General features: G+C 53.1%; 1 protein-coding gene across 1 annotated transcript in view; it reads left to right on the plus strand.

Annotated features, from left to right (window-relative positions):
• The first annotated feature begins 9,507 nt into the window (after positions 1 to 9,507).
• PLIN3 (perilipin 3) overlaps positions 9,508 to 13,087 on the plus strand; it is a 29,989-nt gene continuing 26,409 nt past the window's right edge. Inside the window, exon 1 of the mRNA XM_031660099.1 lies at positions 9,508 to 9,672. The gene's annotated coding sequence lies outside the window, so the exon portion shown is untranslated. The remainder of the gene's footprint in view (positions 9,673 to 13,087) is intronic.

Below are 13,087 nucleotides of genomic sequence, written 5' to 3' on the forward strand. Positions count from 1 at the left end.
GAGGGTGCAGGAGACAATGGCCAGGTGGAGGCCTGGCCTGTGGTCCCTCCGGGCAGTCCACGGATGGGCATGTGAACCAGTAGGACACTCCTGGCCTAGAAGAGAGGACAGTGGGTCTCAGAGCTGCTCCCCTCCCCCACACCCGCCACCGCCTCGCAGGGGGCAGCGGGCAGCTGGCGCCATGAGGGCCTGGGGGTGGGGATGGGCCAGGGCCTGCATGTTAAAAGACCCCTGGCTTCCTGCAGCGAGCCCAAATTGCCAGAGACAAAATCCTCTGCCTTCTCACCAGTTGGGCCACAGCTGGTCAGGTGTCCTGCAGTCTTTGAGCCACACAGTGTGAGCGGCGTGGACAAGGCCTGGCTGAGTTGCCAGGTTAATTACAAGACAGGCAGTTAAATGAATTATTGTTGTTGTTATTATTACTTTTTGTTTTTGTTTTTGTTTGAAGCGGAGTTTCACTTTTGTTGCCAGGATGGAGGTGCAGCAATCTCCACTTCGGGTTCAAGCTGATCTCCTGCCTCAGTTTCCCGAGCAGAGATTACAGGTGCATCTGCGTCAGCTAATTTTTGAAATAGTCTCGCTCAGTCTGAGCTGCAGGTAGTTGCAGTGGCGAGATCTGCGGCTCACTGCAAGCTCACGCCTCCCAGGTTCGCGCCATTCCTCGGCCTCAGCACTCCCAGAGTAGCTGGGACTGCAGGCGCCCGCCATGACTAATTTTGTGTATTTTAGTAGAAGCGGGGTTTCACTGTGTTAACCAGATGGTCTCGATCTCTCTGACCTGCTGATCACCATGCCTTGGCCTCCCAAAGTGCTGGGATTACAGGCTTGAGCCACTGCGCCCGGCCACGTCCAGCTAATTTTTGTATTTTTAGTACAGGCAGGGGTTTCACCATGTTGGCCAGGCTGGTCTCAAACTCCCTGACCTCAGGTGATCACCCTGTCCCCTCGGCCTTCAAAGTGCTGGGATGACAGGTGTGACCATCGCGCCCAGCTCATTGTGCTGTTTTTGAGACAGAGTCCCTCTGTCACCAGTGGCTGGAGTGTGGTGGTGGCGCGTCTTGGCTGACTGCAACCTCCGCCTCCCAGGTTCAAAGGGATTCTCCTGCCTCAGCCTCCCAAATAGCCAAAATTACAAATGTCGCCTGCGCCCAATGACTAATTTTTGAGGCAGAGTCATGTAACCAGGCTGGAGTGCAGTGGCGGATCTCAGCTCACTGCAAGCTCCGTACTCCGGGTCCGCCATTCATCCGGCCTCAGCCTCAGTAGCTGGGCTACAGGTGCCGCCACCTCGCCCGGCTAGTTTTTGTATTTCTTAGTGAGGCGGGGTTTCACCGTGTTATCAGGATGGTCTGATCTCTGACCTCGTCAATCCACCGTCTCTCGGCCTCCCAAAAGTACTATGGGATTACAGGCTTGAGCCACCCTTTGCCCTTTTGACCCAATTTTGTATTTTAGCAGAGATGGGGTTTCACCTTGTTGTGAGCTGGTCTCAACTCCTGACCTCAAGTGATCTGCCCACGCCCCTTGGCCTCGAAATGTAAGTTACGGGCATGAGCCACTGTGCCTGGCCAAAGCGAATTATTATTATTATTATTATTTTGAGACAAGGTCTTGCTCTGTCACCCAGGCTGGAGCACAGTGGTGCCATCATAGTTCATGGCAGCCCTGACCTCCTGGGCTCAAGCAATCTTCCTGCCTCTGTCTCCCAAAGCACTGGGATTACAGGTGTGGACCACTGAACTCCATTAAATGAACATTTTTTAGCATAGGTATGTCTCAAAATATTCAGAACATACTTATGCTATAAATTATTCACATGGCCAGGCATGGTGGCTCACCCCTGTAATCCCAGCACTTTGGGAAGGCCCAAGGTGGAAAAAGGATTACCAAGCCCAGGAGTTCATTTCAACCTGGGCAACATGAATTCAGGACCCCCACCTGTATAAAAATACAAAAATTGGCAGATGTGATGGCATGCACTGCCGTCCTCTCAGCTACTTGGGAGGCTGAGGTAGAGGATTGGCAAGTCTGGGATGTCCGAGGCTGCATCCTGATTCATCCTGCACTCCAGCCTGAGCAACAAGAGGAGCCAGACCCTGTCTCGAAAGAAAAAGGCGGACACGGTGGCTCACACCTGTAATCCCAGCCTTTGGGAGGCAGGCAGGTGGAATCCATGGTCAAAGATCGAGCCATCCTGTAACACAGTGAAACCCCGTCTCTGCCTGACTACAAAAAGTGGCAGGCGTGGTGCCGGGTGCCTGTGATCCCAGCTACTCAGGGAGGCTGAGGCAGGAGAATGGCATGAACCGGGTGTTTTTGTTTTGAGACGGAGTTTCACTTTTGTTGCCCAGGATGGAGTGCAACGGCGCAATCTCCACTTCCCGGGTTCAGGCGAGTCTCCTGCCTCAGTTTCCCGAGCAGAGATTACAGGTGCATGTCACCACGTCCAGCTAATTTTTTTTTTTTTTTGAGACGGAGTCTCGTTCGGTCGCCCAGGCTGGAGTGGTGCAGTGGCGAGATCTCGGCTCACTGCAAGCTCCGCCTCCCAGGTTCACGCCATTCTCCTGCCTCAGCCTCCGGAGTAGCTGGGACTACAGGCGCCCGCCACCGCGGCCGGCTAATTTTGTGTATTTTTAGTAGAAACGGGGTTTCACTGTGTTAGCCAGATGGTCTCGATCTCCTGACCTCGTGATCCACCCGCCTTGGCCTCCCAAAGTGCTGGGATTACAGGCTTGAGCCACTGCGCCCGGCCACGTCCAGCTAATTTTTTGTATTTTTAGTACAGACGGGGTTTCACCATGTTGGCCAGGCTGGTCTCAAACTCCTGACCTCAGGTGATCCACCCCCGTCCCCTCGGCCTTCCAAAGTGCTGGGATGACAGGTGTGAGCCATCGCGCCCAGCCATTATTGCTGTTTTTTGAGACAGAGTCTCCCTCTGTCACCCAGGCTGGAGTGCGGTGGCACGATCTTGGCTGACTGCAACCTCCGCCTCCCAGGTTCAAGGGATTCTCCTGCCTCAGCCTCCCAAGTAGCCAAAATTACAAATGTACGCCACCACGCCCAGTGAGCTGAGATCACGCCACCGCACTCCAGCCCAGATGACGGAGTGAGACTCTGTCTCAAATAAATAAATAAATAAAACTTAAAAAAATTAGAATATAGAAATGAGCCGGGTGTGGTCACACGCACCTGTAATCCCAGCTACTCAGGAGGCTGAGGCAGGAGAATCCCTTGAACCCAGGAGGCGGGGGCTACAGTGACCCAAGATGGCGCCATTGTACTCCAGCCTGGGTGACAGAGCTAGACTTCGCCTTAAAAAAAAATAGGGTCCGGGAGCGGTGGCTCACGCCTGTAATCCCAGCACTTTGGGAGGCCGAGGGGGGCAGATAATAAGGTCAGGAGATCGAGACCAGCCTGGCCAATGAAGAGAAACCCTCTCTCTAATTTTTGTATTTTTAGTAGAGACTGGGATTCACCATGTTAGCCAGGATGGTCTCGATCTCCTGACCGCGTGATCCGCCTGCCTCAGCCTCCCAAAGTGCTCGGATTACAGGCATGAGCCACCACACCTGGCCAATTTTGTATTTTTAATGGAGAGAGGGTTGCTCTTCATTGGCCAGGCTGGTCTCGAACTCCTGACCTCAGGTGATCCACCCTCCTCAGCCTCCCAAAGTACTGGGATTACAGGCCTGAGCCACCACAGCTGGTCCCAAGTCTTTTTTTTTTTTTTTTTTGAGACGGAGTCTCGCTCTGTCGCCCAGGCTGGAGTGCAGTGGCTGGATCCCAGCTCACTGCAAGCTCCGCCTCCCAGGTTTACGCCATTCTCCTGCCTCAGCCTCCCGAGTAGCTGGGACTACAGGCGCCCACCGCCTCACCTGGCTAGATTTTTGTATGTTTTTTAGTAGAGACGGGGTTTCACTGTGTTAGCCAGGATGGTCTCGATCTCCTGACCTTGTGATCCGCCCGTCTCGGCCTCCCAAAGTGCTGGGATTACAGACTTGAGCCACCGCGCCCAGCCTTTTTTGGGTACTTTTAGTAGAGACGGAGTTTCACCATATTGTTCAAGCTGGTCTCAAACTCCTAACCTCAGGTGATCCACATGCCTCAGCCTCCCAAAGTGCTGGGATTACAGGCGTGAGCCACCGCACCCAGCCAGGTCCCAAAAGTCTTAATACAATCCTGCCATCCCGTGTCTGTCTCCAGGGCTGCCCAGCACAGTGTGGCACACAGCAGGTGCTTAATAATTATTTGTTGAATGACTGCATATTCAGTGAATTGCTGGCCTGGCTCACACTCAATAGGACATGGTTGAAAACGGATGGATGGAGGGAGGGAAGGAAGGGTCAGAGGAGAGACAGGGAACACCTGTGCCAGGCAGGGACACCCCCCCCCCCCCCATGTGGGACCAGCAGTGCCACCTTGTGGCAGTATGCTCACCGCCGTTCCCCTACTCTCAGTGAGAAAGAACTAGGAGTCCTAGAATTGGGAGGGGGTGGAGAGGGAAGGAAAGAAAAGAAGGAGTAGAAAATGTCAAAAACAAAGACTTTCTGGGCACAGTGGCTCATGCCTGTAATCCCAGCACTTTGGGAGGCTGAGGCGGGTGGATCACCTGAGGTCAGGAGTTCGAGACCAGCCTGGCCCACATGGCAAAACCCTGTCTCTACTAAAAATACAAAAATTAGCCGGGTGTGGTGGCACATACCTGTAATCCCAGCTACTTGGGAGGCTGAGGCAGGAGAATCGCTTGAACCTGGGAGGCAGAGGTTGCAGTGAGCCGAGATTACGCCACTGCACTCTAGCCTGGGCAACAGAGCGAGACTCCAACTAAAAAAATAATAACGATAATAAGTAAATAAATAAACAGTGCCAGGCACGGTGATTCACGCCTATAATCCCAACACTTTGGAAGGCTGAGGCGGGTGGATCTCGAGGTTAAGGAGTTCAAGATCTGCCTGGCCAACATGGTGAAACCCCGCCTCTACTAAAAATTCAAAAAATTAGCCGGGCATTGTGGCGGGCGCCTGTAATCCCAGCTACTCAGGAGGCTGAGGAAGAGAATTGCGGGAACCCGGGAGGTGGAGCTTGCAGTGAGCCAAGATCGTGCCACTGCACTCCAGCCTGGGCGACAGAGCGAGACTCTGTCTCAAAAATAAATAAATAAAAATTAAAAGAAAATGGGAATCAGGCTGCTGAATAATATAATGACATAGCCCAGAAAACAGCAGCTATCTCATTTTCGTTTTTGAGACAGGGTCTTGCTCTGTTACCCAGGCTGGAGTGCAGTGGTGCGATCTTGGCTCACTGCAACCTCCACCCCTCCAGTCTCAAGCGATCCTTCCACCTCAGTCTGTGGAGAAGCTGGGATTACAGGCATGGGTCACCATGTCTGGCTAATTTTTTTTTTTTTTTATATACTTTAAGTTCCAGGGTACAGCACAACGTGTAGGTTTGTTACATATGTATACATGTGCCATGTTGGTGTGCTGCACCCATTAACTCATCATTTACATTAGGTATTAATGCTATCCCTCCGCCCTCCCCCCACCCTACAACAGGCCCCAGTGTGTGATGTTCCCCAACCTGTGTCCAACTGTTCTCATTGTTCAATTCCCACCTATGAGTGAGAACATGCAGTGTTTGGTTTTCTGTCCTTATGATAGTTTGCTGAGAATGATGGTTTCCAGCTGCATCCATGTCCCTACAAAGGACATAAACTCATCCTTTTTCATGGCTGCATAGTATTCCATGGTGTATATGTGCCACATTTTCTTAATCTAGTCTGTCATTGATGGACATTTGGGTTAGTTCCAAGGCTTTGCTATTGTGAATAGTGCCGCAATAAACATATGTGTGCATGTGTCTTTATAGCAGCATGATTTATAATCCTTTGGGTATATACCCAGTAATGGGATGTCTAGGTCAAATGGTATTTCTAGTTCTAGATCCTTGAGGAATCACCACACTGTCTTCCACAATGGTTGAACTAGTTTACAGTCCCACCAATAGTGTAAAAGTGTTCTTATTTCTCCACATCCTCTCCAGCACTTGTTGTTTCCTGACTTTTTAATGATTGCCATTCTAACTGGTGTGAGATGGTATCTCATTGTATACCAGGCTAATTTTTGCATTTTTGGTAGAGACAGGATTTCACCATATTGGCCAGGTTGGTCTTGAACTCCTGAGCTCAAGTGATCTGTCCACCTTGGCTTCCCAAAGTGCTGGGATTACAGGAGTGAGCCACCTTGCCCAGCCAACTGTAGCTATTTCTTTCTTTTTTTCTTTTTTTGTTTTTTGAGATGGAGTTTCACTCTTGTTGCCCAGGCTGGAGTGCAATGGTGCATTCTCGGCTCACTGCAACCTCCGCCTCCCGGGTTCAAGTGATTCTCCTGCCTCAGCCTCCCGAGTAGCTGGGCCCACACCCACAGTAGCTATTTCTTACCTCTCACCCTGGGGCTGTGGGAGGCCAGGCAGGGACTTCTGGGCAGATGTTGCCCTCAAGAAGAACCGAAAGCCTGGGAGATGACTGTCTCAAAAAAAAAAAAAGACTGGGCATGGTGGCTCACGCCTGTAATCCCAGCACTTTGGGAGGCCGAGGCGGGCGGATCACAAGGTCAGGAGATCGAGTCCATCCTGGCTAACATGGTGAAACCTCGTCTCTACTAAAAATACAAAAAAATTAGCCGGGCATGGTGGCGGGCGCCTGTAGCCCCAGCTACTCGGGAGGCTGAGGCAGGAGAATGGCGTGAACCCGGGAGGTGGAGCTTGCAGTGAGCCGAGATTGCGCCACTGCACTCCAGCCTGGGCGACAGAGTGAGACTCTGTCTCAAAAAAAAAAAAAGGGCGTTTGGCAAAATCACCAGGGCTCATCCCCTAGACCAGAGTTATTTTGTTACTCAAGGCCACCAAGAAGCTGAGGGTTACCAGGCAAATCTCCCACTGACCTTGAATCTTGGATGAGTCACTTCCCCTCTCTGAGCCATCTCTGCCCTCCCCTCCTCCCTCCCTCTCACTCACTCTACTCCAGCCACAGGGCCCTCCTCACTGTTCTAGGTGCCGGGTGCAGTCCTGCCTCAGGGCCTTTGCATGGACTGTGCCTGCTGCCTGGAATGCTGTTCCCCCTAACTGGACATGGTTCCCTCCTGACCTCTCTCTCTTCTCTTCTTGGATGTCACTCAGAAAGGCCTCCTCTGACCTCCCTACAAAAAACTGCAGCCCCATCGGGTGCAGTGGCTCACGCCTGTAATCCAGCACCTTGGAATGCCACGGCTGGTGGATCACGTGAGGTCAGGAGTTCAAGACCAGCTTGGCCAACATGGTGAAGCCCTGTCTCTACTAAAAAAAATACAAAAATTGGCCAGGCATGGTGGCACAGGCCTGTAATCCCAGCCACTTGGGAGGTCGAGGCACGAGAATTGCTTGAACGTGGGAGGCGGAGGTTGCAGTGAGCCGAGATCGTGCCACTGCACTCCAGTCTGGGTGACAGAGTGAGACTCCGTCTCAAAAACAAAACCCAAGAACAAAAACCCTGCAGCCCCCACATTCGTCTTTTCCTTTGCTGTCCTACCACGTGACCCATTGTAAAGTTCACTCACTTATCTTGTTCCTTGTTCGTCTCTCGCACTGGTTAGTGAGTGTCACGAGGGCTGGAATTCTTATCTGTTTAGCTCACCGCTGTGCCCAGTGCAAGGACTCCATAAATATGGTTGAATGAGTGAATGAGAAGGAAAAAGTCTGTTACAAATGTCAAGGAATGGGGTCTCAGATTCACTTGAGAATCTCACTAACTGCCTGAAGTTACTTAAATTTAAACATTCAGGTCAAGTGCAGTGTCTCACACTTGTAATCCCAGCCCTTTAGGAGGCCAAGGCAGGTGGATCACTTGAGGCCAGGAGTTTGAGACCAGCCTGGCCAACATGGTGAGTCCTCATCTCTACCAAAAATACAAAAATTAGCCGGGTGTGGTGGCACGCACCTGTAATCCCAGTTACTTGGGAGGCTGAGGCAGGAGAACCGCTTGAACCCGGGAGGTAGAGGTTGTAGTGAGTCGAGATTGCACCATTGCACTCCAGCCTGGGCGACAGAGCAAGACTCTGTCTCAAAAAAAAAAAAAAAAATTTAAACATTCAGCTTCTCACTGTGCATTATCCACATGGTGCTTTTGGCTACAGTGTTGGATGGCACACAATTCTAGAACACTCTTAACATTGCAGAAAGTTCTATTGGACAGTGCTAGCATAGACCCTGTCCTCACCCACCCCCCAGAAAAATGCAATCACAGACACCCAATTTTTCCCATGTTCTTTCTAAAGCTACCAGAAGCTTCATTCTATTCAAATAATTTAGCAGAAGTGGCAAACCGGTGGCCCCTGGGCTGGACACAGCCCCTGTTGTTCCCTAACAGGCAGGACATGTCTACGGCTTGAACTTCCTGTGGATCTGTGACTCCCCAGGTGGGTCTCCCATAGGGCACTGCTCTCCCCTGCCCCTCTAAGCAGAGCATCACTGCCACCTCCTCAGCAGAAATATTCATCTCCTCCTTGGCCCCTAGGGCCATCTGAGATTGAGACCTTGGTTTATAGACCAAGAAGATAAAGAATTTGGGTGGTGGAGAGGGGCGGGGTAAAATCCAGGCGGAGGCAGCTTCAGGAAGAGGTTGATCCAGCAGTCACAGAGCCTGGAACCTGACGGCTGCCTTGCCCCTGGCTGACCCTCTCCAGGCCTCAGTTTCCTCCTCCGCAAAACAGGGATGATAAAAAGTCAATATAGTGCTGGGAGGTCTGATGCTGGGCAGGTCGGGCTGGAGGCTGGACGAGTTCCCTGTGGTGGTTCAAGTCGCTCATATAGCTGGGTTGGGCAGGGTGCAGTGGCTCACACCTGTGATCCCAGCACGATGGGAGGCCCAGGCGGGCAGATCCCTTGAGGTCAGGAGTTCGAGACCAGCCTGGCCAACATGGTGAAACCCCGTCTCTACCAAAAATACAAAAATTAGCCGGGCCTGGTGGCACGTGTCTGTAATCCCAGCTACTCAGGAGGCTAAGGCAGGAGGATCTCTTGAACCCAGGAGGTGGAGGCTGCAGTGAGCCAAGGTCGTGCCACTGCACTCCAGCCTTAATGACAGAGCGAGACTGCGTCTCGGAAAAAAAAAAGTGTGTGTATGTATATATATATATATATAGCTGGGTTGCAGCCCATGGTGGAGGGCCTGGCCCCTGACGCGCTGGCGAGGGTCACCCTGCAACTCTCCCGGGGTTCTAGCAGCCTCAGTTTGGCCATAGGGGAAATGGGCGACCTAGGGAATCCCAGCACCCGTGCAGCTACCCCGATCGCACTCACCTCCCAGGGCCAACTTCATAGGGTCCCCAGCTGCGGAGCGGGGGGTCCCGTGACTGGGACAGGCGTGGTCCAGGAGTGCCCCCTCCCCTTCAGGGCGTGTAGTCCTTCCCGTACTTCTTAAGTGACTTGGCGAGGGGCGGGGCCTAGAGGAGGCGGGCTAGGGAGGAGAGGGGCGGGCCTGGCGCGGGCATTCCCTCAACCTAATTGGTCCTCTCGCCCGTCACTCCCTTGCGCCCCCAACCCACCGCGCACTAAAAGCCAGCCCCGCCCCGGCCCTGACGGTTTCCAGGCTGGTCTGGAAGCCGCAGTTATTGTGCGTGGGACGTCCAGTTGACCGCGGTGAGTGGCGGGGGTCCCTCAGTTGAGCTGGGGGGCGGTGTCCACCGAGTCCTGGGGCACCCCAGGGGCGGAGGGGTCGGGGAGGGCCTTTCTCGGGGTGGGATTTGCTGGACTCTGCGGCCTGGGGAGGGGTCTTCAGCCCAGGCTGGTCACCCCTCCCCCCAGAAAAATCCAACGTCTGCAACGGAGCTTGAACTTTGAAACCCTCTTCTCACTTCCTGGGACTTTTGAGGGGCGAAAGAGCCCCCTAGAAGGGGTGATATTGAGGGAGGTGGGCTAAATACCGCCCCCGCCAGGTTTTCTCTAAATTTTGATCAGTTTGCTTGCTTTTGGAAACGCAATTTGCAGGCAAGTTTCCTCCTGCGGGCAGAAACTTCGCCCTCCCTTCCGGGGTCTTCAGAGACACCCCCCGCCACCGTAAAGCCGCCTGCCCTCCAGATGGTTTTGCCACGGGCGTTGGAAGGGGGGTTGCCCCGGCTCCTGGCGCCCCCAACTGCTTCTGGGGAGGTCTTGGGCAAATCCTCCCCGCTTCCCTCGGGTGGGCGTGGCGGCGAGATGGCTTAAAAGTAGGAAGGCCTACCCCTTAACTGCTTTGGGGTTCTTGTCCCGGCTGGGCCTAGCAGTGGGACCTGGGGCTCTTGGAATTTTTGAAGTCCAGTCTTAGCATGCCCTGAAGTTGCTGGATGACTGGGTCTGGCCTGGAACTCCCCTTCTGGAGCCAGCGGCAAGGCAGGTCACTGACCCCCAGGGGTTTCATAGGGCGTTGACATCTGCAGTGGCCACCCTTGCTTTAACCAGTTCCAGAAAGTCATGGTGGACAGAGGGGACGGGAGGAAGCTGCCTGAGTCCTAAGTGGGGCTTGGGAATCTGTCGAGGCCAGGACTTTGATGCCTGCCTACCTGGCTGCCTGCCCAGGTGAGCTCAGGCTCCGAAGGAGGTGAGAAGAATAGATTTAGGCAGTGATTACTGGGACGTAGGTATATCTTCTCACCTGACTTCCCAGTTGGGGGACTTTTGTACCTGACAGGAAGCTGGTTCCTGGCTGGCTGTAACCCTTTGTCCGTGGAAGCCAGAGTGCGGTGAGATGGTTTATGGAGCTCTTACTATGTGCCAGGCATGGAGCTGAGCTTCCCCGGAGCAGTGTCTCCTCCAGTCCACAGGAACTCCAGGCTCTTGTGAAACTTATACCCATTTCACAGATGTGGCAAGCAAGGCTCCTAGGGAATGCTGCCTGCCCAAACTCCTATTCCTAGTGAGTTGCCAAACTGGGATTAGAACCCACTCTGGACTGGGCACGATGACTCACGCCTGTAATCCCAGCACTTTGGGAGGCTGAGGTGGGCAGATCATTTGCAGTCAGGAGTTCGAGAATAGCCTGGTCAACATGGTGAAACCCCACTGCTACTAAAAATATGAAAATTAGCTGGACCTGGTGGCAGGCGCCTGTAATCCCAGATACTCTGGAGGCTGAGGCAGGAGAATCCCTTGAACCTGGGAGACGGAGGTTGCAGTGAGCTGAGATCGCGCCACTGCACTCCAGCCTGGGTGACAGAGCAAGACTCCATCTCAAAGAAAAAACAAAAACAAAAACAAAAAGAGAACCCAATCTGGACTCCAGATCCAGTGCTCGCAAAACATCATTTTGCTGAGTTCTGCTTAGGGGACATCGAAGCAAGGCCACCAGGAGGTGGGGCCTCATTCCTCTGGAAAAGATGCTCAGAGTCAAGGCCACAGGTTCTTAGGCTCACACCAGAATTCCCCGGGAAAGCAGGCCATAAGGCAGGCATGACCTTTAGCCACATTTTTTTTTGAGACGGAGTCTCGCTCTGTCGCCCAGGCTGGAGTGCAGTGGCCGGATCTCAGCTCGCTGCAAGCTCTGCCTCCCGGGTTTATGCCATTCTCCTGCCTCAGCCTCCCGAGTAGCTGGGACTACAGGCGCCCGCCACCTCGCCCGGCTAATTTTTTGTATTTTTTAGTAGAGACGGGGTTTCACCGTGTTAGCCAGGATGGTCTCGATCTCCTGACCTTGTGATCCGCCCGTCTCGGCCTCCCAAAGTGCTGGGATTACAGGCTTGAGCCACCGCGCCCGGCCTAGCCACATTTTTTTTTGAGATGGAGTCTTCCTCTGTCACCCAGGCTGGAGTGTAGTGGTGCGGTCTTGGCTCACTGCAACCTCTGCCTCCCAGGTTCAAGCAATTCTCCTACCTCAGCCTCCCAAGTAGCTGGTACCTGCCAAGTAGCTGGTGCCTGCCACCATACCCGCGCCTAATTTTCGTAATTTTGTATGTAATTTTGTATATTTAGAGATGGGGTTTCACTATGTTGGCCAGGCTGGTCTCGAACTCCTGACCTAGTGATCCACTCGCCTCAGCCTCCCAAAGTGCTGGGATTACAGGCCCGTGCCCGACCCTTTATCCTCATATTACAGGTGAGATGACCGAGGCCAGAGAAGGGGAAGGTGCCTTGCTCCAGCGAGCACAGCATAGGTGGAGCTGGGACTCCTGGCTTTCCCCTGAGAACCTCATCTGATGATGGTGTCCCTGCTTCATCTCACTTGTCCAGGAAAATGGAGTTGTGGCTTCATCCCACTTGCATAGACTCACCTGGGGAGCCCCGTCCTCCCCATACCCCTGACCTGGGCTTCATAGCTCTGCAGTGCAGGCAGGCATGTTATCTCACTTTCAAAAAAAAAGCCTGCATTTTGACTGGGTGCGGTGGCTCACGCCTGTAATTCTAGCAGTTTGGGAGGCCAAGTGGGGCAGATCCCTTGAGCTCAGGAGTTCAAGACCAACCTGGGCAATATGGCGAAACCCTATCTCTACTAAAAACAAAAAAACAAAAAAACAAAAAACACGGCCGAGTGCGGTGGCTCACGCCTGTAATCCCAGCACTTTGGGAGGCTGAGGCGGGTGGATCACAAGGTCAGACGCTCAAGACTAGCCTGACCAACATAGTGAAACCCCATCTCTACTAAAACTACAAAAAATTAGCCGGACGCGGTGGTGCATGCCTGTAATCCCAGCTACTCGGGAGGCTGGGGCAGGAGAATCGCTTGAACCTGGGAGGTGGAGGTTGCAGTGAGCTGAAATCACGCCACTGCACTCCAGCCTGGGCGACACAGCAAGACTCCCTGTCAAAAAAAAAAAAAAACCACACACACACACCCCCCCCCCAACACACACACACACACAAATTAGCCAGGTGTGATAGTGCGTGCCTGTAGTCCCAGCTACTTACAAGATCAAGGTGGGAGAATCTCTTGAGCGTAGGAGGCAGAGGTTGCAGTGAGCCGAGATCGCACCACTACACTGCAGCCTGGGCAACAGGGTGGAAATCCGTCTCGAAAAAGAAAAAAATAGTTTGCCCTATTTAACACATTTTATCCCTTGACTAGATCTTTGTCCATGTCATGTCA

Source organism: Papio anubis, chromosome 20, assembly GCF_008728515.1.
Source record: "Papio anubis isolate 15944 chromosome 20, Panubis1.0, whole genome shotgun sequence".
NCBI lineage: Eukaryota > Metazoa > Chordata > Mammalia > Primates > Cercopithecidae > Papio > Papio anubis.